Source organism: Carlito syrichta, unplaced genomic scaffold, assembly GCF_000164805.1.
Source record: "Carlito syrichta isolate Samal-C Ts95f unplaced genomic scaffold, Tarsius_syrichta-2.0.1 Scaffold158429, whole genome shotgun sequence".
Lineage (NCBI taxonomy): Eukaryota > Metazoa > Chordata > Mammalia > Primates > Tarsiidae > Carlito > Carlito syrichta.
In genome coordinates, this window is record NW_007102525.1 from 64,032 (window position 1) to 86,314 (window position 22,283).

The following is a 22,283-nucleotide window of genomic DNA, read 5'->3' on the forward strand; positions in this document are numbered from 1 at the left end:
TTATTGATTAATATTCTGTTTTTTCCAACCCTTTCCTATATTACCCAGTACTTGAATATACATCTTTGTACATTTCTTCAAGTGTTTCCTTAGGAAACAGTGCAAGTTACAATATAGCACAGTGGTTAAAAGTGTCAACTCTGGATTTAGACAGCCTATGTTAGAGTTCTTGCTCTTCCACTTACCAGCTTTGTGACCTTGGGCAAGTTATCTAACTTCTCTAGAACCCAGTCTCATCATCTATAAGATATGAGGTTACTGAATGAATTGATTTATGTAAAACACTTAGGACAGTGCCTTTCACGCATTACATGCTAAATAAATGTTAGCAATGATGATGATGATAAATTCCTGGAAGCAGTATCCTGGGTCAAAGCTTTTGATATCCATTGATAAACTGCCCTCCAGAATAGTGTATCAATTTACATTCCCCATTAGCAGGTATCAGAATTTTTTTTTTTTTTTTTGAGTTGGAGTCTCACTGTCGCCCAGACTGGAGTGCAGTGGTCGCTCCTGGTCACTGCAGCCTCGACCTGCTGGGCTCCAGTGATCCTTCTGCCTCAGCCTTCCAAGGAGCTGGAACTACATGCGTGCACTACCACGCCTGGCTAATTTTTGAGTTATTGTAGAGATGAGGTCTCGTCAAGTTGCCCAGGCGGGTCTCGAACCCACAGGCTCAGGCAATCCACTTGCCTTGGCCTCCCAAAGTGCTGGGACTACAGGCTGAGCCACCGAGCCCAGCCCAGAATGTTTTTGAATGGGAATATCAGATGTTTTGATGAACATCTATCAGAAATACATCATTAAACAAAAGCTTTAGGTTTATAATCTCAAGGATCCCTTTCTACCATAAAACTTCATGCTTCCTTACCCTATTCCTAAATAATGTAAATATAATTAAAATCATGAGAACAATTTGAAAATCCCTGAAATACTTTGGAAGAAGAGTGCCAATATGCATTTAGAAAGTACACTATATAGTCTGCAAAATATTTTCAAATATATTCTCATATTTTTTGGTACAAATACTACCTAGTTTATTGGCTATGCAAATTCCTATTCTTCAACTGGGACAAGTGAGTAATAATTAGGTTATAAAACAGCCCAAAGAATGTCAGGTCGCATCTTAATCCTGTTCTAGATTCTAAGGCCCAGCCCTCTGTCTTAGAATAAAATAGACCCAGGGTGCCTGCACCCTTCACCTCACAACCACCAGATCAGACGTTCTCCAGTATTCCCTTGCTAATAATCTCCCATTGTCACTAGTCAAGCATTAAGAAGCTTTTCTTTGGATGTTAACCTTGCAATACAGCATTTTTTCTCTACTCTCTAGAAACTCTTACATCAAGTGAACACATAGGCAAGGAGCTACAGATACAATCTCATTACCTGAAGTAACTTGAAATATTTTCTTAGTTGTCTCTCCCTTCATCAACTGGGAGCATTATCCAGAACTGAACAAGTAAAACTTCCTTAGCTATTTCTATCCCACTGCTCTCTGCTCTAATAAAACCTTCTTTCTTAAAATTTCGGGTTTCTAAAGAAGCAAAACTCAGTCTGGTGCCTTTAGACATCCCTAAAATTCTTTATCTTAGCACGCTTCCCTGTTAATAGGAGGGTAAGTATCCCACTCAAGTAAAAACTGGACGTGTTTTAGCCAAAGATCCAATGCAGACCTATGCTTATAGCAGAAAAAAACAAGTGGTTCATTTAAATGCTGAACTCTAGTTAACATTTTTTTCATCATTATAGCAGTTGCTGAAGGGAAGGCTTACATCAGAGGAGTAGTGTTATAGCCTATGCCCCGAGTGTTAAAACCAATTCTAGGGCATTGAAAATACAACTATATGCACTTGAATACACTCTTACTTACCAAGGGCCATAGCCAAGGTATTTCCTCTTTCTTAAAATAAGTAGCATTTAAACTTGGTCCTCAGCGATAACATTATGTTGTTATTCTTCACATTCAAATATGATGCACTTAAGGATGCTGTTATGCATGAATTATGCAGGCATAAATTTTTAGAAATTACTATAAATACTAAGTCTGGGTGGGTATCTGTAGCTGCCATCCGTAGGGCAGGTGATCTTTTGGGTCCTAAGCTAAACCTTTGCTTTCTATCAGCCTCCTTCCTGGTTTATCTCCAAATGTTATTTTTTAGGCTTTAATCAATCAACCTTTATTGAGTATTTTCATCATGTCAAATGCTACGAGAATTAATAATGAGAAAAACAAAACAAAACACCTCTTCTCTCAAAGAGTCTATGATTTTGTTAAGAAGCCAGATCCACATATTTAAGTCACAATGCTATTCTTATGGATATATTGTTAATTTTCATTAATGCTAAATAAAATGAACAAGTCACTGTGAAGCAAGGTAGGGATCTCCATAGAAGGTTTAGAAGGAAGAGTAGTAGACAAAGATAATATTTTGTTCACACTGGATATCCATTTCCTAGCACAGTGCCTGACACAATAGATACACAATAAATATCTGTAGAATAAATTCCCCCCTGTCCTGACCTGCCATCTATTTCAAAGCTGAGGGATGAGGTATTTTCCAGGATACCTACCTTTCCCAAAGGACCCCTGAGTCATTACAATTTCCATAACGTTGTGCAGCTTTCTGGCAGTTATTTCAGAGGGGGCTATGCCTCACCTTACAAGGGAGTGTATTCTGCTTCTCTGGACACAGTGCCCATAGAAGCTTGGTTTGCACTTCTAAGTTTTTTTTGGGGGGTAGGGGGAGTGTGTTGGGAAGCAGCAAGGTGGAAATACAGGTCTTTAGTGGTGAGGCAGAAACTTTGGAATCTTTGTCCTCATTTCCTCAGCAAAGCATGCATGCATCCCCAAAGGGCAACCAGCTGTGGAATCTTGGATGTTATGGCTGGGTTACAGGAGAGCAACACTTGTTTGCAAGGGCACTTCCTCAAAATGTTTTTGCTTAGCACTCATTCGAGGGTGCTGATTAGTCTGAGTTCAGTGATATCAGCAGAAGGCAAAAACATCACCTCCCATGCTCTCCAGTAACCACAGCTTCCTCTAGCCAGAGATGATTCACAAGAGTATTAGTAGTTTTACTCTCTTTTCTCTCCACATGAAATATATCCTGTCTGCACCAGTTGTCTGGGTACTTGCAATCTCTAAGACTCATTCCTCAGTGGACCAGTTTACATGCCCCCTGGCTGAGGCTCAGTTACAGATGTACTGACAGGTGATCCTGGAAAACATCATAATGTTTCGGGGCTCAATTTCCCCAATACAATGAAGTTTTCGGGTTAATTGATTTCCAAGGGTCCTTTTCTAGTTCTGAAACTTAATTTCGAAATTAAGTTGTATTGTGTTGTATACTCCAGTGAGAGACAGAAGTAGGAAAATAGGTCCTCCTCTTCTGCTAGAGTTGTACTGTCAGGGAAAGAAAAGGCTTTAGAAAAGTCTGGTACACACTTCTGACTCAGGTTGGGCCCTGTTATTTCTGCACATGCATTCCATTACTCACTCCTCATTTTATGAATGCCTACAATAAATGCCTACCATGTACCCAAAACAATGCAAAGCAATAACAGAAACAAAAACTTTGTCCCTGCTTAAGATGGAACATGATACCATACTCAGGCTGAGTTTTAGCGAGATAGATTTTACACGAAGCACCATACATGGCTTGGTTACTAGATGGTGATGTGCAGAATTATGAATGATTTTTAACGTGTATCTCCCTACTTCCCTCTGTAAATTTGGTGTTTGGTTGAGTAACATAACCTTGGATTACTATGAAACCAATGTGATTTTGGATAAAAATATGTCTTGTTTTGTCAATCTTAGAAGCTGTGAGAAGAATTTAGGAGGCTGCATATCACTTTGGTTTACCTGTTGCTTTGGCTTGGCTTTGTCTGTCACCAATGCTTAAAGTTTAAAGCCTTATCTCAGTGATTCTCAATAGAATCTAAATCATATAATTCTCCCCAAGACTCACTGCCTTAATGAGCTATGAGCTTCTAACACAAATAGGAGTATGTGGAATCCCTCAGGGATGTTGAGGTGGAGAGAGAGAGAGAGAGAGAGAGAGAGAGAGAGAGAGAGAGAGAGAGAGAGAGAGAGAGAGAGAGAGAGATTGAGAGAGAGCGAGACTGAGAGAGAGCGAGACTGAGACTCTATTGTTTTGGAATATGCTGATGGTGTGTCTCCCTTTTGCCCAAGAATGGTGTGTCAAAATGAGTGCTGTTTCAAAGGTGGTTGACAGGGTCTGCCCTAGGTCTAGTTGGTGCCTCTCTTTGTAGAAAGGTGGCATCTTTACTCTTGGGAGAGTTGACGCAAGTCTAGATGTAAGGTGCAAAAACAGTGTTTTCTAAGGGTGTAATGGTACCTATCAACTACCAACATAATTTTTTTATCTTCACCTGATTCAGCTTAGCCCTCTCCACAATTTCAGTTTCTTGGGGCAGGGCAGGCTGTTTTATGACTTCTTGTAGAGATTTGCTTTAATTACTAACACATCACAGAGATAAATCCAAGTTTCCAACACACACAGGAACAGAATAGCCCTAGAAAATAATAGCCCTATAAAAGAGGACTTGGAGTTGCTGGTACTGAGAAAGGATAAAAGAACAGAGCAATAAAAAAAAAATTAAATGTCAGTATCAAGCATATTAACTGAACTGAAAATCCCTGTGTGGATAATAAAATATCTTCAACTTAATAATAATAAAAATGTGTTTGACTTAGATAATAATGGAGGAAATGAACAAAGAACTTGCATCTTGTCTCCTTTCAGGTTTTTACTCACAACTTCTAATCTTTCATAACAGAAGCAGAGCTGAAGCCTATTGGATAATCAGCCTTTCAATGCTATATGGAATGTGATGATTCCCATGTTCTCCATCACTACTATAAAGTGAACAAAAAGACATGAAAGTCAATTGCAGTCCATAATGCTTAAGTTAAATATAAAACAGTTCTTTTTTTTTGAGTTGGGGTCTCACTCTGTCACCCAGACTGGAGTGCAGTGGCCGCTCCCAGTTACTGCAGCCTCGACCTGCTGGGCTCCAGCGATCCTTCAGCCTCAGCCTTCCAAGTAGCTGGAACTACAGGTGCGTGCTACCATGCCTGGCTAATTTTTTTTTTTTTTTATTTATTGTAGAGATGAGGTCTCACCAAGTTCCCCAGGCAGGTCTCGAACCCGCAGGCTCAGGCAATCCACTCACCACCATCTCCCAAAGTGCTGGGATTACAGGCTGAGCCACCGAGCTCGGCCATAAAACAGTTCTTACTACAGCAGTAGAAGAGGCATTGGAAGGAGAGCCTTAGGTGTTACAGTAGATCGTGTCTCCAAAGATGGCTGCAAAAATAATTCTCATCCCATGTGCTCTTTTGCAAAATAACACTGCCAATTCCTCATCAAGAAGTGGAGCCTATTTATCCTCCCTTTGAATCTGAGTTAAATTTAGGTTTTGTTTTCATCAAGAGAATACAGTGACAACAAGGCTGTATACCTTCTGAGGCTTAAGAGATAATAGCTTCTGCTTCACCACTTAGAATACTCATTCTTGAAATCTGGTTGCCAGGTAAAGAAGGCTAAGCTAGCTATGTAGAGAGGAAGTGAGAGGGCCCAAACTCCCAACCAGCCTAGCTAAGGCATATGACTTGTAAGTGAAGCTATCCTGGTATTCCAACGCCCACCACCATCTGATTGCAACCTCATGAAAGATGCCAGTTAACACCATGTAAAACTGCCCAGCTGAGCCCTGGCCAAATACCTGACCCACAGATTTATGAACAAATAAAATGGTTGTTGATTTAAGTCACTAACTTTTGGAGTATCTTGTTAGCATAGCAAAAGATCAACAGGTAGAAATGCTCCTCCTAGAGAAATCCTAGGAACAGGTTAGATAGTCAGCTATTCTGGGAATTTAGGCAGAGACAATTTGTGGTCTCAACTTCACCCTTCTGGATTTAATAAACCATCAGATATACAGATGTGGAGGAATGAATTGCATTAGAATCTCTGCAGTGAGTCTTGTTACAACTTCAGGATAAGACTTCCTGATAGGGAGCCTTCAAGGAATGAAATTCTGTCCTAGTTCAAAAAGGAGCTCCAATGATGCTCTTCTGCCTACTACTCTGGAAAGTCCTTTCTTGCTTTGAAAAATTAAAGTCAATAATGTGTTGTTTTTGTTCATATTGTCATTTGATATTATTGGGAATTGTGACTGGTGCCTGGGGCACAGGATGTGCTCTTCAGTATCCTCTCTTATGATTACTTGTTACCATATATGATTGTGGTAACCCCAAACACCTTTTCAGTGTCTCTTCTGCCTAGGATTCCTCAGCCAATCTACTGTGCTTCCATGGAATCATTTCTTTTTTCTTTTTTCTTTTTTGAGTTGGAGTCTCACTCTGTCGCCCAGACTGGAGTGCTGTGGCCGCTCCTGGCCACCGCAGCCTCGTCCTGCTGGGCTCCAGTGATCCTTCTGCTTCAGCCTTCTGAGTAGCCAGAATTACAGGCATGCACTACCATGCCCGGCTGATTTTTTGATTTATTGTAGAGATGAGGTCTCGCTGCCCAGGCGGGTCTCGAACCCATGGGCTCAGGCAATCCACTCACCTCAGCCTCTCAAAGGCACGGGATTACAGGCTGAGACACCGAGCCCAGCTGGAATCATTTCTTTTATTTTCTTCTTGCTGCCCATATTCCACTCTTCTGCTGATCGGCAGTTAGAATTCATCAGGTATGTGAAGAGGTAGCTACTTGCCATCTTCTTTCCTTAAGACCATATCATTTTCATTGATGAGATAATCTCACCTACCATAAATGGATTAACTTGATTTTATTAACAGAATCACATGCTAAGAACTCAGGGAAAGCATTCCCAAAAGGTTTGGTTGATACTATGTTTTTGTATGTGAAATTTTGCTTTGGGGTTGTGAACTCTTTAAAACAAACAGTTGAGGTCATTGTTAATGGGAGACAGGATGACTCGCATAGCTTCTGTCAAGACTGACTGCTTTTAGGGAGGAAATGCAGCAAACAGGGTTGGGCTTTTTCACAATGATCCATCTCTCAAAAGCACAAGTGAATGCCCTGTCTCATTAATCATAAAAGTCTGGCTTACATTGGAAATGAGGAGCAAGAGCTACTCATGAGGCCATCACATCTCTCTTCTTGCTGAACAATGAGAGAGAGCCAAATAATCTCATCTTCTTTCTACTTGCCTACTTAAGGAACACCCCTCTGGCAGGCTGAACACAGGAAGAAGAGATGAATATTCAAATTTGTAAGTCTTATTGTTTCATGACTCTCCTTTGAGGTAGAATATTAGGGAGGAAAAATCATGTTTCATTCTGGAATTGCCCTGGGCTAGGCACAAGTTCCATCACATTCCCCAGTTTGCCATGCTACCATCACCCAGTAACCAAAAAGGCACAGATGCACCTTCTGCTTCACATGACCTCACCAAACTGTCTCACTCCCCTACCTGACACATTGCTTATTATCTAAACCTACCTTCTAAGAAATAAATCATTACCACCACCTCTCACATACAAATGATCAAGGAAATCATAGCAGAGTAAAAACTTCATAGAAGTTGGTTCCAGTGTCAACTAGCCCAAAATCTAAAGATAGGCACTTTTAAGCAGACATGGGACATAAGCTTTTGCTTACCTGGGACAGACGCTGGGTGCCAAGCTAAAATTCTTAGCAAATTGCTAAAGGCTGAGTGTGGGCTAGCATGAGAGTATGGACATTCAGGATTAATATTCATGAGAAATCTGCATCCAAAAGGAGACTTCTTTATGACTTCACTATTCACAAGAGATTGGGAGGCAGCCAGGAGACCAGAAAAGGAATCCTCCTTGATAGAGGCCTGGAGAACATGTACAGTAGCCATTTCAGGAAAGTAGCAAAGCCCTGCCCTCCACTGCAAAACAAAAGCTGTACCTGGTGAGGAAAGAAAGGGCAGCAAACTATGTTGCCTTCAAAGCACAGAAGAGCCAGTGTACGTGGGGGAAGGGAACAGGAAAATAACCATAATCTGCTTCCATAGGGAAGAAACAGAAAAAGGATTTGAGTCTAGATCATTAGCGATCCCTTACTGCTGAGGGAGGAACAAGATTACTGAAAACAGAAAATATTAACACCTCTACCCCTCAGAAACTAAGCTAGCAAGCAATGAATCAGTACTAAATTGCTAGGGAAGCAACACTATGAGATGAAGTACAAAGGGAGACTTAAAAAAGGATTCCACTTTTACCAGTTCTCTTCAACATGTTAGTGGGGGTAATGCAGTGAGGCAAGAAAAAGAAGAAAAGATTCACAGATTGGAAAGGAAGAAATAACACTATTCAGATATAATTAGATCATCTATCTAGAAAATCCCTCCAAAAAGCTACAAAAAAGCTACTAGTCCTAATAAGTAAGTTTAGTAAGATCACAGGATACAGGGTCATTGTCCTCCAAAAAAAGCTATCCTAATGCTATATATTAGCAATAAACAATTGGAATTTGATGTATAATTTCTTTTAAAAGCACCATCTACAACAGCACAAAAAAAAACACTAAAACTTAGGTGTCAGATCTATATGTTGCAAAGTACAAAATGATTAAAGAAATTAAAGAAGATCTAAACAAATGGAGAGATATACTATGTTTATGGATTGGAGGACTCAAGATTATTAGAATGTCAAATTTCCCAAACTGATCTATAAATTTAACATAATTCTGCTGGGTATGGTGGCTCACGCCTGTAATCCTAGCACTTTGGAAGACTGAGGCAGACAGACTGCTTGAGCCCAGGAGTCTGAGACCAGCCTAGGCAACATAGCGACATCTTGTCTCTGCAAAAAAGCAAAAAATCAGCTGGGTGTGGTGGCATGCAACTGTAGTCCCAGCTACTTGGGAGGCTGAGGTGGAAGGATCACCTGAGCCCAGAAGGTCGAGGCTGCTGGAGTTGTGTCCGTTATGCTTATGCCACTGCACTCCAGCCTGGGTGATAGAGACCCCTGAATCAAAAAGGAAAAAAAAAAATTCCAATTAAAGTTCTAGTGAAAATATTTTTGGTGTAAACTGACAAGCTGATTCTAAAATTTATATAGAAAAGCAAAGAAACTAGAAAAGCCAACACAATTTTAAAAAATAGTTAAAGGATTCACACTACCTGTTTTTAAAACTTACTCTAAAGCTACAGTAATTACAACAAAGTAGGGCTAGCAAAATGAAAGACATATAGATCAATGTACCAGAGTAGATAGTCCAGAAGTAGAACTAACACTGTATAGTCACTAGTTTCGACAAAGACGCAAAGGCAATTTAATGGAGAAATGGGAGCTTTCTCAACAAATGGCACTGGAAGAAGTAGATAGCTATTGCATTAATTTCCTGTGACTACTGTAGCAGATTACCATGAACTAGGTGATTTAAAGCAATAGAAACTTATTTCTTCCTAGTTCTGGAGATCAGAAGTCCAAAATTAAGATGTTGGCAGGGCTGCATTCTCTCTGAAGGCTTCCAGCTTTTGGAGGCTTTCGGTGTTCATTGGCTTTGTGGGCACATCACTCCAGTCTTTGCTGCTGTGGTCACATTGCTTCCTACTCTCCTGTGTGTCTCAAAAATTCCCTCTGCCTCTCTCATATGAGGATACATATGATTACATTTAGGACCAGCTGGATAATACAGGACAAACTCCTCCTCTCAAGATCCTTAACTTAATGATATCTTTTGCCATATGAAGTAATATTCACAGATTTTGGGGTTTAGGATGTGAACATATCTTTTTGGAGAACACCATTCAGCTCACTGCAGCTACATACCAAAAACAAAACAAAAAACCCCAACTCCAATCTATACATTGTACCATTTACACAAATTAAAAGTGAAACATATACCTAAGTGTAAAACCTACATCTATAAAAATTTAGAAGAAAACACACAGAAGAACTCTTTGTGACCTTGGTTTAGGTAAAGATATCTTAGCTATGCCATAAAGTGCACAATCCACAACAATAAAATTGATAAAATTAGACTTTATTAAAATTAAGAAACTTTGCTTTTTAAAAGAGAACGAAAAGGCAGCCACAGACTGGAAGAAAATACTTGCAAATCATATATATATAACAAAAGATTTGTACCTAGGATATGAAAAGAACTTTCAAAACTCAGTAACAAGAAAAACAACCCAACTTTAAAAATGATAAAAAGATTTGGATAGACTTCACCTAGGAAGAAAGAAATGACAAATAAGCACACAAAAAGATACTCAGCATCATTGATCATTTGGGAAATGCAAATTAAAGTCACAATAAGATACCACAACAAAGTATCAAAATTACCAAAATGAAAAAAAATGGGACATTCATTTTGGAAAACAGTTTGGCTTAACATGTGACAGGCAATTCCACTCCTAGGTATTCATGAAAGCTAACGATTACAGAAAAAAAACCTATATGTGAATGTTTAAAATGACTTTATTAATTGCAAAAAACAAGAAACAATCTAGATGTCTTTTAACTGGTGAAAGGAGATGAACAAACAGTAGTATGTCCATATGATGGAATACTACTTAACAATAAAAAAGAATGAGTTCCACATATATGCTGCAATATGGATGAATCTTAAACGCATTATGCAAAGCGAAAGAAGTCAGACTAAAAAAGCTCCATAATGTATGATTCCATTTAAATGACATTTTGAACAGAAAATAGACCACTGATTTCCAGAGGCTGGGAGTAGAGGAAGGGTTTGCATACAAAGGGAATGAAATAATTTTTTAGGGTGATGGAATGGTTCTATATCCTGGTTATGATGGTGGTTACACCAATGTATACACTTGCCAGAACTCTACACTACAAAGAGTAGTGAATTTTGATCAGTGTAAATTATGCTTCAATAAAGTCACCCTCCTTGCATACATATTTTCTTCTTTACCCTGTTCAGACTCTGATAGCCCATGCCAGTCCATTCCTACGCAGAGACACCCCCTAACCTTTAATTTTATGTTTTGAATATGTAAATATTAAGAACTGTTGAGAAATTAGAATTATGGAATGTTAGTGTTGATCAAATGTTGATTCAATTTTCTAAAAAGTGAAGAAAACAGATGCTGAAAACAAAAATAAAACAGACACCTCATAGTCTCATTGATATTTTTTGACCCAGTAATTTTATTCCTGAAAATTTGTAATAAATTGCCTGACATGCTAAAACAAACTTTATGTACCAATATAATTACTACAGATTTATTTTTTAGATTTATTTTTAATAACAAAAAATTGGTAATATATAACAATAGGGAAACACAAATGTAACTTATAGTGCAGTCCTGACTATTTTAATTCTTTGTAAAAATACAGGAGAAAATGCTCTTAAAATAGCTAATATATAAAAATCAGCACATAAATTTGAAAGTACAGTATGAACTCAACTATGCAAAAATATACATATTAAATGAGGAAAGAGGATTCACCAAAATATTTATAGTTATTGTCTCTGGGTGGTATGACAATGGGTATTTTTTTCTTCTACATTATGCCTCTTATATTTTCTAAATTTACTTAATGAACATGTATTAGTTTTTAACTGGGAAAATAAATTTTAAGACATTAATTAGCATCTATTTTCATAGCACTCTAGGAAATACAAAGTTAAGTAAGGCTAGATTGTGCTTTTAAAGAGCGAATACTATAACAGCCATTCATACCCATGACCAAAGAATGAGTCTCCTTTTTATAGGAAAGTTATCATCTTAGAAGCAAGCATAGAAGCTCAGGAGCCATGAGGGAGGTCACTCATCTGACTCACAGTAGCATCAGTATTTGCAGCAACAGCCACAGCTAACATTTATTGAGTACTAATTAAGTCGAGGATTATTCATATACCTCCTTATTTAATTGTCACAGTAGCACTATGGGATTCTAGTATTATCTTCTTTTGACAAATGAGGAAACTGAGGCACTGAAAGGTTACCTTACCCCTGATCAGACAACTAGCATGTGGTAAAGCAAGGATTTGAATATAGACAACTCATTTCATAGACTACTATAGACTACACAGTTTACATTTTTAAAAGGACTCTAATAATCAAAGGAATAAAAAAATTGCAGCACGGTGACCTCACATTCTTCTAATTAGCAAAGACAAGATATGCACACACAGTTTTATATACTAGGTAGAAAGCAATAAATGTCATAAGAGAGAGTTGGGGTGACAGGATCTTTCAGAGGGAGAGATTACTTCTATCTTACAACAACTGGAGAATGATTCAGCAGACAAGACTGGCAGCAGGGAGACCATTAAGAAAAATAGTAGTAATCAAGGTAAGAGAAGAAAGAGGCCTGAACCAAGGTATTCTTCCTTCTCCTACAGTCTAACTTTGTGGATTAATATTTACCTTGTGTGCTTCCCATAGCATCCTACTATTATGCCTTATTTTCCCATTGTAGATCTACCCTGGATAATATCAATATTTGCAGGTCGGGGATTAAAAAACATTATGCAATTCTGATATCTAAACTTCACAATTGCTCTCTCTTAACTACTTTCTCTTCTTTTTTCTCTAAAGAGGAAGGTCAAGAAACAGGATTTTCTAATGTGGTACAGCACAGATACCCAAGTCAGACTCCCAAACTCAGTGTCACAGAATGAGGGTATTGTATTGACCACCTCTGCTACATATAATCCCTCAGCTACAAAAAAGAACAGGTGTAAAAGGAGTGGGTACATTCAGAGCACTTGTAGTGTGCAAGACTCACTATGTGCCAAGTGCCTGCCAACAGATGAATAAAATGTCCTCCACTGGAGAGCTTCTGGTCTAGTAGCTGAGACAGTCTTTCATAACAGGAGCACTCCTTGTTCAAGGCAGGAGTGGGGAAATTTGCCTTCAAAGGGCCAAGCCTAAGAGTCAAGGTCAGAGAAAAAGATATAAAACCATCACAGCATGAATATGAATGTCTGAGTAATTCAGCAGGTCAGGGTCTGCTTCAGGGAACTGATATGTGGCACTTTTACTTAGGAACTTCCAGGAAATGAAGAGATGATGAGCATCTTGAAGTTTCCGTGATTATGCTTAATTTTCTTTGTGCCTCAAGTTGGACAGGACCTAGTACATTAGCATTCAGTAAGTAATACTGAAAATATGGTTACTATGTGCCAGACACCGTGTTAAGCATTTTTATATATCATTTTATCTTCAAAACAACCCTATGAGGCAGGGTTTATTAACAAGTCTACTTTACAGATAAAGAGAATATGGCCAGAGAAGTTAAATACCTTGTTCCAAATCATTAAAGGAGTCTTCGGTAAAAGGAAAATGCATGCTATTAGGGGAGATGAAGGGAGAAGGTTTTGCCAGTTTATAAGTCCTTGCTTTTTGTCAACTATACTTATAAATGTATTTGTGGATGCACACAGTAAGGCATGTAAAGTGGCTACTTATTGTTCAACTCATCAGCAAGGTGAACTTTTCAGGTTGCTTCCTGCTCTAGTAGCTAGAGAGCTTTAATCCTAAGCATAAGTCACTTTACAGTTTAGCATTTATATATGTTCTTGAATTCTTCAATCCTGCCTTAATTTCTAGAGACTCAACCTAGAATAAGGAGGCCACCCCAAAAGAGTATCAGAACATGGTAATATGTATGTACGCACTTGTGCATATGTATATGTATGTGTTTATAACCACTGGTCACTTTAGTAAGTCAACTCCACATGAGTAGTAATAATTTGTTTCTCCACTGTCCTCCGACACTGTTCCTTACCTTGCAAAGTTTTTATTTGTTCCCAGGACCTCTTCTTTGCATTTATCCCTCACCATTTGCTCCAGTTTTTGTACTTCCTTGATCCTTCAATTCTACTCTTACATACCTAAGTCTTTTTAAAGGAATGAAGAAAAACAAACTGTAGAGAATGAAAATAAGAACCAATATTTAGTAACTTGTACCTGCAGTTGTTTATATAAAGGGGCCTTGCTTTCTACAGGCAACAAGAGGCACTGGTCAGCAGTATAATTCCTAAGGCCAGGGAAGAGAAATCCAAAGGGAATGCCAGCTGCAATCACCAGCCAGTATGTGGACACTGCAAGCAAGTTACTGGTCTCATTTTCTAATGCTTGGCTCAGATAGGAAAGGAGGGAGTGAGTGGGGAGAAGGAAGAGGAAGAGGGCAGGACATAAACCAATGGTCTGGACAGCAGAATCCCAACTACTAAAGCATCCTCTGCTCTTGAAGTTTAAGCTTCCCTTTCTATGCTTTAATATTGCTTGAGTTCATACAATGATTCTTATGCCAAGATTAGCAATATATAATATTGTTGTACTCATATTGAAGACTCACAATTTTACTTCTTTTATTTTTCTCCTCCTAGCATTCCTCATTCCATAAATATTTAGTTTACTATTCTTCATTGTCCTTCTCTTCCCTTCTCTAACCTAAGCTGAGTCAAATGAAGGGAAGAAGGTCTTAATATTGTTAAAGGGCCAGCCATAGGTGGTTTCTCTTTTCTATTTTTTTTCTCTAGCCCCAAACAAGTAACACTCCCTAAATATGAAATAATGAAGTTGCTGTGTGCTTCTGCCTTAATCTACTACCTAATTATAACTATCATTATAGCACTTTGCCTCATTTTTATTTCACAAATGTTTTTTGTAATAAATAGGTAAAAGATCATTAGTATTCCATGTATATATGAAAAATTAAGGCTCAGATGTGTTAAGTGCTGGTGCAGTCACAGTTCAATACTTGTTCACATACTTGTTGGGGACCTGATTCATATCAGGTCAATACTTGTTCACATACTTGTTCACATACTTGTTGGGGACCTGATTCATATCAGTGACTTACCTTGGGTAAGTCACTTAACCATTTGTGTCTAATCTCTAAAACGGGGATAAAAGAACCAACTTGCTTCCCAGGGAAGCTGCAGAGATTAATTAGTCAATAAACAATTATAAAGTAATTTGGAAATGCCAAATCCCACATAAATGTTTTAATAAGCTTTTAATGTTAAGGTTTCACTAAGGTAACTATAGGTGGAAATTAGGTGAATTTATCTGTTAGCATCTGTATTTTCCAGGGCCTGGAGAGTACATGAACTGGATTGAAATGGTTTAGAAAATATGCCCAGCCCTTTCTCAGCTGCTTGCAGGAGCCATCCCTGCTACTTGCTAGTCCTAGCTCTACCTGCCCTTCCTCACTTGAACCCAAGCACATGAGTTGCTCTCTAGAATCTAGTCAATGCAACTAGAGCACACAGGAAGGAGGGCTGGCTCCTCATGCTTCTTGGGGGCAACAGAGATGATCACAAGCTGGTTCCTGTTGTTTGCTCTAGAGACCTTCCAGATGGGCACTCTGATCCTCCAAGAACACATTCCTAATAATTTCTAGGGCAATCAAAGGAAGTACAATATGGTATTGGCCATTAAAAAATGACCTAGATTTACATCTAAATCTTCAGGCTATATTCTTCATCTCTTTATTGAAATTCATTTAACTTGCTTTATAACAAGTATATTATATTGCATAGGGAAATCAATGACAACTTAATATCATATCAAATTAATGTCTGAGATCAGTTTACTTTATAAGAAATCTCTAAGGTCCAAGGAAGATAAACTGCATGACACACTATCACAGTACTAATCAATCTAAAATGTTGGGTTTTAGGTGACGTTGTTCGGTTTTGTGGCTCTAAGAACTTTTTTGTTTTATTAAACTATTTTTTTATTGATCTATATAGTTTTGGGCTATATGTGATCATTTAATACATTCACATAATGTATAAAGATCAAATTAGTTTCCTTGGGATATTCATCACCTTAAATATCTGTCTTTTCTTTATACTAGAAACATCCAAATTTTTCTTTTCTAGCTTTTTTGAAATGTACGATAGACTACTGCAAACTGTAACTACCCTACTGATCTATTGAACACTAGGTCTTATTTCTTCTATCAAACCATATATAAGTACTCATTAGTTAACTCCCCCCACCCCAACTCTTAGTTAGCTCCTCTTACTTTTCTCAATCTGCAAAACAAAGACAATAACTTCTGTCTAAAATCTGCCTCCAATGAAAACCATTTTAAGCCAGGTTTGATAGTCAGCTGGTATATCCAGTTTCTACAGTTGAAAAATAAAACTAAAAAATAAGACCAAGGCAATCTATGTTAAATTACTAAATTTAAAGATGTCATTACTAAATTTAAATGATAAATCGTCACTCTCCCATTACCTGGAATGCTACCCTTTTCTCAGATATCTGTTTGACTAATTATGTCATCTCCCTCAAGTGTTGCTCACACCTTACCTAAATGAGGCCACCATGACTATCGTATTTAACACTGCAACCTGTCCTCTCAAATTCCCACACCCTCAAATCCCTTTCCCCTGATCTACCTTATTTCTTCCACTGTGCTTATGGCCTACCTATAACTATACAATTTATTAATTATTCTTATTATTTATCTATTTTTTTTTTTTTTACTTTATACCCTACATTGTAAACTCTTTGAGGTCAGACAGAGTTTTGTTCATTGATTACCTCAAGTGCCTGGCACATAGCAGAAGTTCAGCAAATATTTGTTGAAAAAATGAATGAATGACTGAATAATTCTCTAAGAATAATTACATTTTAAATTATCTGAGGACAGAGGCTAACTTCTTTTGAATGGCCACTTATACTCAGCTCAGGGTTTGGGCCCAGAAGAGATGTGAAAATACCTTCTATTTGATTGACACGTATATAAAAAATCATAAATACTCTGTAACTAAAACTAGTTCAAGGAAACCATTGTGAATTAGCCAGTTAAGAGTGTCAAGAGGGGGAGGTAAAGCTAAGCAAAGGCAAGGGATATGAAGAAAAAGGTAAAAGATGCCTAACAGAGATCTGGAAGAACTAAGAAAAACCCAGTGTACTCAAAACAAGTCAGTAAGAGCTTTGTGGCAAATTTGTTAGTGGAATAGCCAGGGAAGATGGAGACTCTTTTAAATATGTACAGCTTTTGTTGTTTTGTTGGCTGGATCCCACCAACTGGTGTGTTTTAGGAACTTGAATAGTGAGTCCTATAAGATATAGGAAATAATATAATTGCCACTACACATTAATGTAGGAAAATGCAATGTGTGGGAAAAGTTCACAGGGCCATCTGTGTGCCCAGAATTTATCAGAGAAGGTTTTCCACAGGATAGGTAGGCCTTAAAGTATGGAAAAAATATTTTGTGTATACAGCAACAAGTATATAAGAATTATATTTTTACAGGCAGAGCTGAAAGCAAAGGAGAATTCATTCAATAAGTTTCTCAATCATTTTAAAATATAAAAACCCTAATTATATATTTGAGTGTCACTGAACCTAGTTATCGATAATCTCAAAAACAAATAAAATGCCCTGAGCTAGAAGCTAAGCTGATTATCAGTTGGAGAGAGCACATGGCCTTTCTTCTTGTGATACAGATAGTATTTCATAATTAGGTCTTTATGGGGGCATCTACCCCTTTCTCAGGAAATATATGATACTGACTTGTGCTGGAGACAGGTCATGTGGTTGGCTGGGATATATGGGTAATTTTCCTGGAAATGCTATTATTAATTCACAATGAGTTGTGTGTAACACTTAACAAATCCCCAGCACTTCAAATGATTCATCACAACCTATACTGAATCCTAACTGGGCAGAGGGAACTCTCATGCTAGGGGTCTCCTCATCTATCCATTATTTTTTAGTAACCGAAGCAATGTGGTAAGGCTGATGGCTAAGACAATAAGAAGAGAAGAGACACTTACTTTCATAAGGAGGCTTGCAATATACTCTCCAGAGACTAGTGGCTTCATAGGGGTGTCACCAGCACTGAAAATGTGTGGCAGCAATAGTATCTGTGTTCAGTGTGTCTCTGAGATCCATCTTCTCTGCCCTATACCCCTCCCCCATCCCACCAAAAAAGCACATTTGTCTGTTTCTTGGTCACCAGGCTCCATTCAAATTTGGTGATAAGGTAGAAATAGCCCAGAGGCAGATGAAGTTATGAGGATTAAGTGATTTAAACAGCTAATAGCCACTGAGAGACCACTATTCAGAAAATGCAGTGGAAACAAAACAAACCGAAACAAAATACAAAGACTCCTTCAGCTTGTTTTAAGTAATTGGACCATATGCACTTAGACTTTGGGAAAGTGAGTGTAAAGTACCAAGTTATGAGTGCAATTTATAAAAGATAAAGATCTGAGTCATTCCTTTGTGGTTACAGATTATGAAATCATTTCAGGCTCTCCCTAGACAGTATTCCCTATGAATGTTAGATTGCAAACAGAACGAGCCAGAAGGGTTAGCATCTCTGATTACTACTCTGGTTAAGGTTTTCTTCTAAGTATCCTTGCATAGTTTACAGTTTAATTTTTTGCTTTTGTAATCTGTAGCCCTTGTGTATATATCATCTAATGAAAAGGCCTTTTTTGAATTAACATAGTATTTGGATAAAGAACATGTGTTTCTGTTTTATTATTAAATACATTTATAAAGAAAGAAAAGGTTCTTAGACTTTGTGGAAATCTGTTTTTTGTTTGCTTGTTTTTTTAAAAGCAAGAATCTTGTAACACTTCAGGAAGACAGAATTCTTAATGCAAACACTCAGATGGACTGGAGCGTAACACGTTTTTAGGTAGAGAGTAATTGTTGAACCTAGGAATTCAGATTTGCCTTGTCTGACCACCTTGAGGGGTAAACACACTGCTCTGTCTTTTTCCAGCTACTTGGTGAGGTTGGCATCTATTAAGTGGGACATTCTGGAACACAGACTATTCCAATTACCACAATGATCTTGTGTTTCACGACTGCTTGTTTATAAACATAGCCACTTTCTAGTTTAATTTCTTTCCTTTTTTGGTTTATTTAAACACCAAATTTTTTCAGAGTACAAGAGCCTAAGTAAGGATGTTGAAATCAATGCCTGGCAATATACATTAAAATAATAAAAGATACCAGAAAGGTATGCTGTTTATGTTCATTAGTAATCAAGGAAATGGACATCAAAGCAGTAAGAAGTTGTTATTTTATGTCTTAGCAAATAGATTAGAAATATTAACTCTATGTCAGCAAGGCTTTGGTAAAATCATTATACTCCATTGTAAGTAGCACTATGACAATTAGGAAGAAGTATTACTTTTTGTTTTGAGAAGTGTAAAAATATTTCTACACCCTGCCACAATGACTCTACTCCTAAAAATTTACCTGAGGTGAATAACTTACTAGACTAAAAATGCTATATGCAAGAAGATGTATATTGCAGAATTCTCAGAAAAAACAACAACATAAAATTGGAAACAAGCTAAAGAAATGGATCTCAAGTAGGGTACCAGTGCCGTTTATTGGGGAAGGATGTAGAATTTTCATGGGGAAAAGAGGAAGGAACAAATATATGGATAATTTGAAAAAGTATATTGAGAACTATCACTGCTCTTATTTTATTTTAAACATAAAATTGCTTTATTTTATAATTTTAAATAAACTAAATTGGATATGATATTTTTATATTCATTAATAAGAGGTATGAGCAAAGAAAGTTTGAGAAATAATAATCTAAGTAAGAATAGCAAGTCTAACAACAGACCAAAAATTATAACAAAGCAACTCAACAATGACAACAGTTAATGTTTACTGAGTAATTTGTGTGTCAGGTATTGGGCCAAGTTCTTTGCACACATTATTCGTCATTTAATTTTCATATCTCTAGGTGGTAGAGTTATTGAACCATTTTACATTGATTTTTAAAAAATCATTATCAGAACCAGTCAGTAGTATGAAAAATTCATCTGGCTTTCCTAGAATGTAAGGAGGAGTGTGAGGCTTGGGTTTGCAAACCTACCCATATAGAGACTGGAGACAATGACTTAGGCTTGTCTGTGGAGCAGAGTTAGAACTGAGACTCCTGTGTAAGAACAGGACTCTTCAAGAGCTAAATCTTATCGAAATGGCAGGCCTTTGGTACAGGAGACAATAAGAAAACTTGTTTATCATGGCATACTAAATGCACTGTTCTACATTTTCCACACCCCCCACACTCGTTTAACAAAATATTGGGCATTATTTTATATCCATATACAAAGCACTTCTGTATTAGTATTCTATTAATAAAGGATGAATAACCTGATACATGAATATAATATATAAACCTGAAGGACTGACTTCTTGTAGGGGAACCACTGGATCAAAAGATATTAACATTATATTCCCTTCTTAGAAGTTGTATCAATTTATACTACTACAGCAACAGCAATGTATGTGATGATCTCTTCACATCCTAAGAAATAGAATGTGTTGGTAACTTCTGAAAGGATAGAAATAGAATGTGAAACTGCTACACTAATGGAAAAAGAGGGGAAAGGGAACTTAAAAAACAAATAATCAAATGGAAGATAGAGGACTAAAGAGAGAATAATGTCTAAATGCAATGTGGTATCCTAGATTGGATCTTGAAACAGAAAAACGACATTAATGGAACACTGAAATTAAAAAAAAAGTCTACAGTTAATTAATAGTAATGTACCAATGCTAATTTCTTAGTTGTTACAATGTACCACTATAATTTTTTTAAAAGTTAACATTAGAGGAAAGTGGGTAAAGGGTATACAGGCACTCACTGCACTGTCTTTGTAACTTTTCTGTAAGTCTAAAATTATTTACCCAAAAGTTTATTTTTAAAAAAAGAGAGAGAGAAGGTAAAGGCACAGGAGAGGCAAAGACATGAGGGGAAGTAGCACCATCCAGGCAAGGAACTATAGGCACTTTGGTGTTGCTGGAGAGTCAAGTTGTATCTCTTAATGTGTGAGTTGTTTAGTAATTCCATTTTTCCTTGCCATCTCTTTAAAAAAATCTAGGTTTACTTGGTTTGTCACCTATTTTTTTTTGAATGTGTGAATTTAGGTTTTACATTCAGTTGACTAGGCCATAAGTCATCACGAAAGTACTGTCATTCTGGCAGTTATGAAGAGACTTACTTCACTCATTTAAGTCAGTAGACATAGCATATCAGTGAATTTGTTTTCAAGGTACTGTATATGAACAGTGAAGTGGTGGTGATTATACATAAGTTTGACATCTTTGTCAAATAGTGCTAAAAACAAAATAAGTGTTTTGGGATTCGTGATAAAATGTTTTCTGTCCTCTAAACCAGAAACAAATTGCCTGTACATTTGTCAGATAAATAGGAAGCAATGAAATTGACAAACACTATATAAAACCAAAAGTATTAAAAGACTGAACATGATTTCAGGTGTAAAATATGTTAAAATATATCTGCATTCTATACATTCATATTTGTAATGCTAACATTTAAAATCAGAATATAAAAAATGAAAGACAAAAAGGCATATAAAGAATCAGAATATAAAAAATGAAAGGCAGATAAAAACAAAAAAGAAGAAGCAGGCATGGTGGCTCTTGCTTATAATCCTAGTACTTTGGAAGGCTGAGGCAGGAGAATCATTTGAGGCTAGACATTTGAGACCAGTCAGGGCAACATAGTGAGACACTTTCATAAAAAAAAAAAAAAAAAAAAAATTAGCTTGGTGTGGTGGCACATGCCTATAGTCCTAGCTACTCAGGAAGCTAAAGCAGGAGGATTCGTAAAGCTCAGGAGTTGGAGACTTCAGTGAGGTATAATCATGCACCAAACTTTAGCCTGGGCGACACAGTGAGACCCTGTCTCTATGAAATCAAACAAGCAAGCAAGCAAACAAACCACAAAAAAAGAATCACATAAAATGTATGGTAAATAGCATAATAAGAAGTTAGAAACAACAAGTTATGATAGCTATGGTCTAAATTCATCAGTTAAAAGATAGAGGTTCTCATATTGTATTTATCAGCACATCCAACTATATGCTTCCTGTAAGAGATAAATCTGGGCAACCCCTTCAGGTCTCTTTCCACTGTGGGAGCTTTTCTTTCCTCTCAATAAATCCTGCTTTCTAAAAAAAAAAAAAAAAAAAAGATATAAATCTAAAACAGGACAAAGAGATTTCAAGGTCAAGCAATGGAAAAAGACATACCGAGCAAAAACTAAAAAAAGGAAGTTGGTGCAGTATAAAAGAACTCTAAGGATAAAAAAAAAAAGCATTAATAGAAATATAGAGGGTCAATATACTGATAAAAAGAATAATTCACCAAGAAGACATAACATTTCTGAATTTTTACATACCCAATGACATAGTCTCAAAATATACAACTATACCAAATGTAAAAACAAACTATTTTAAGGGTAAATTGATACACGACAATCATAGAGGAAGATTTTAACACTTTTAAATCA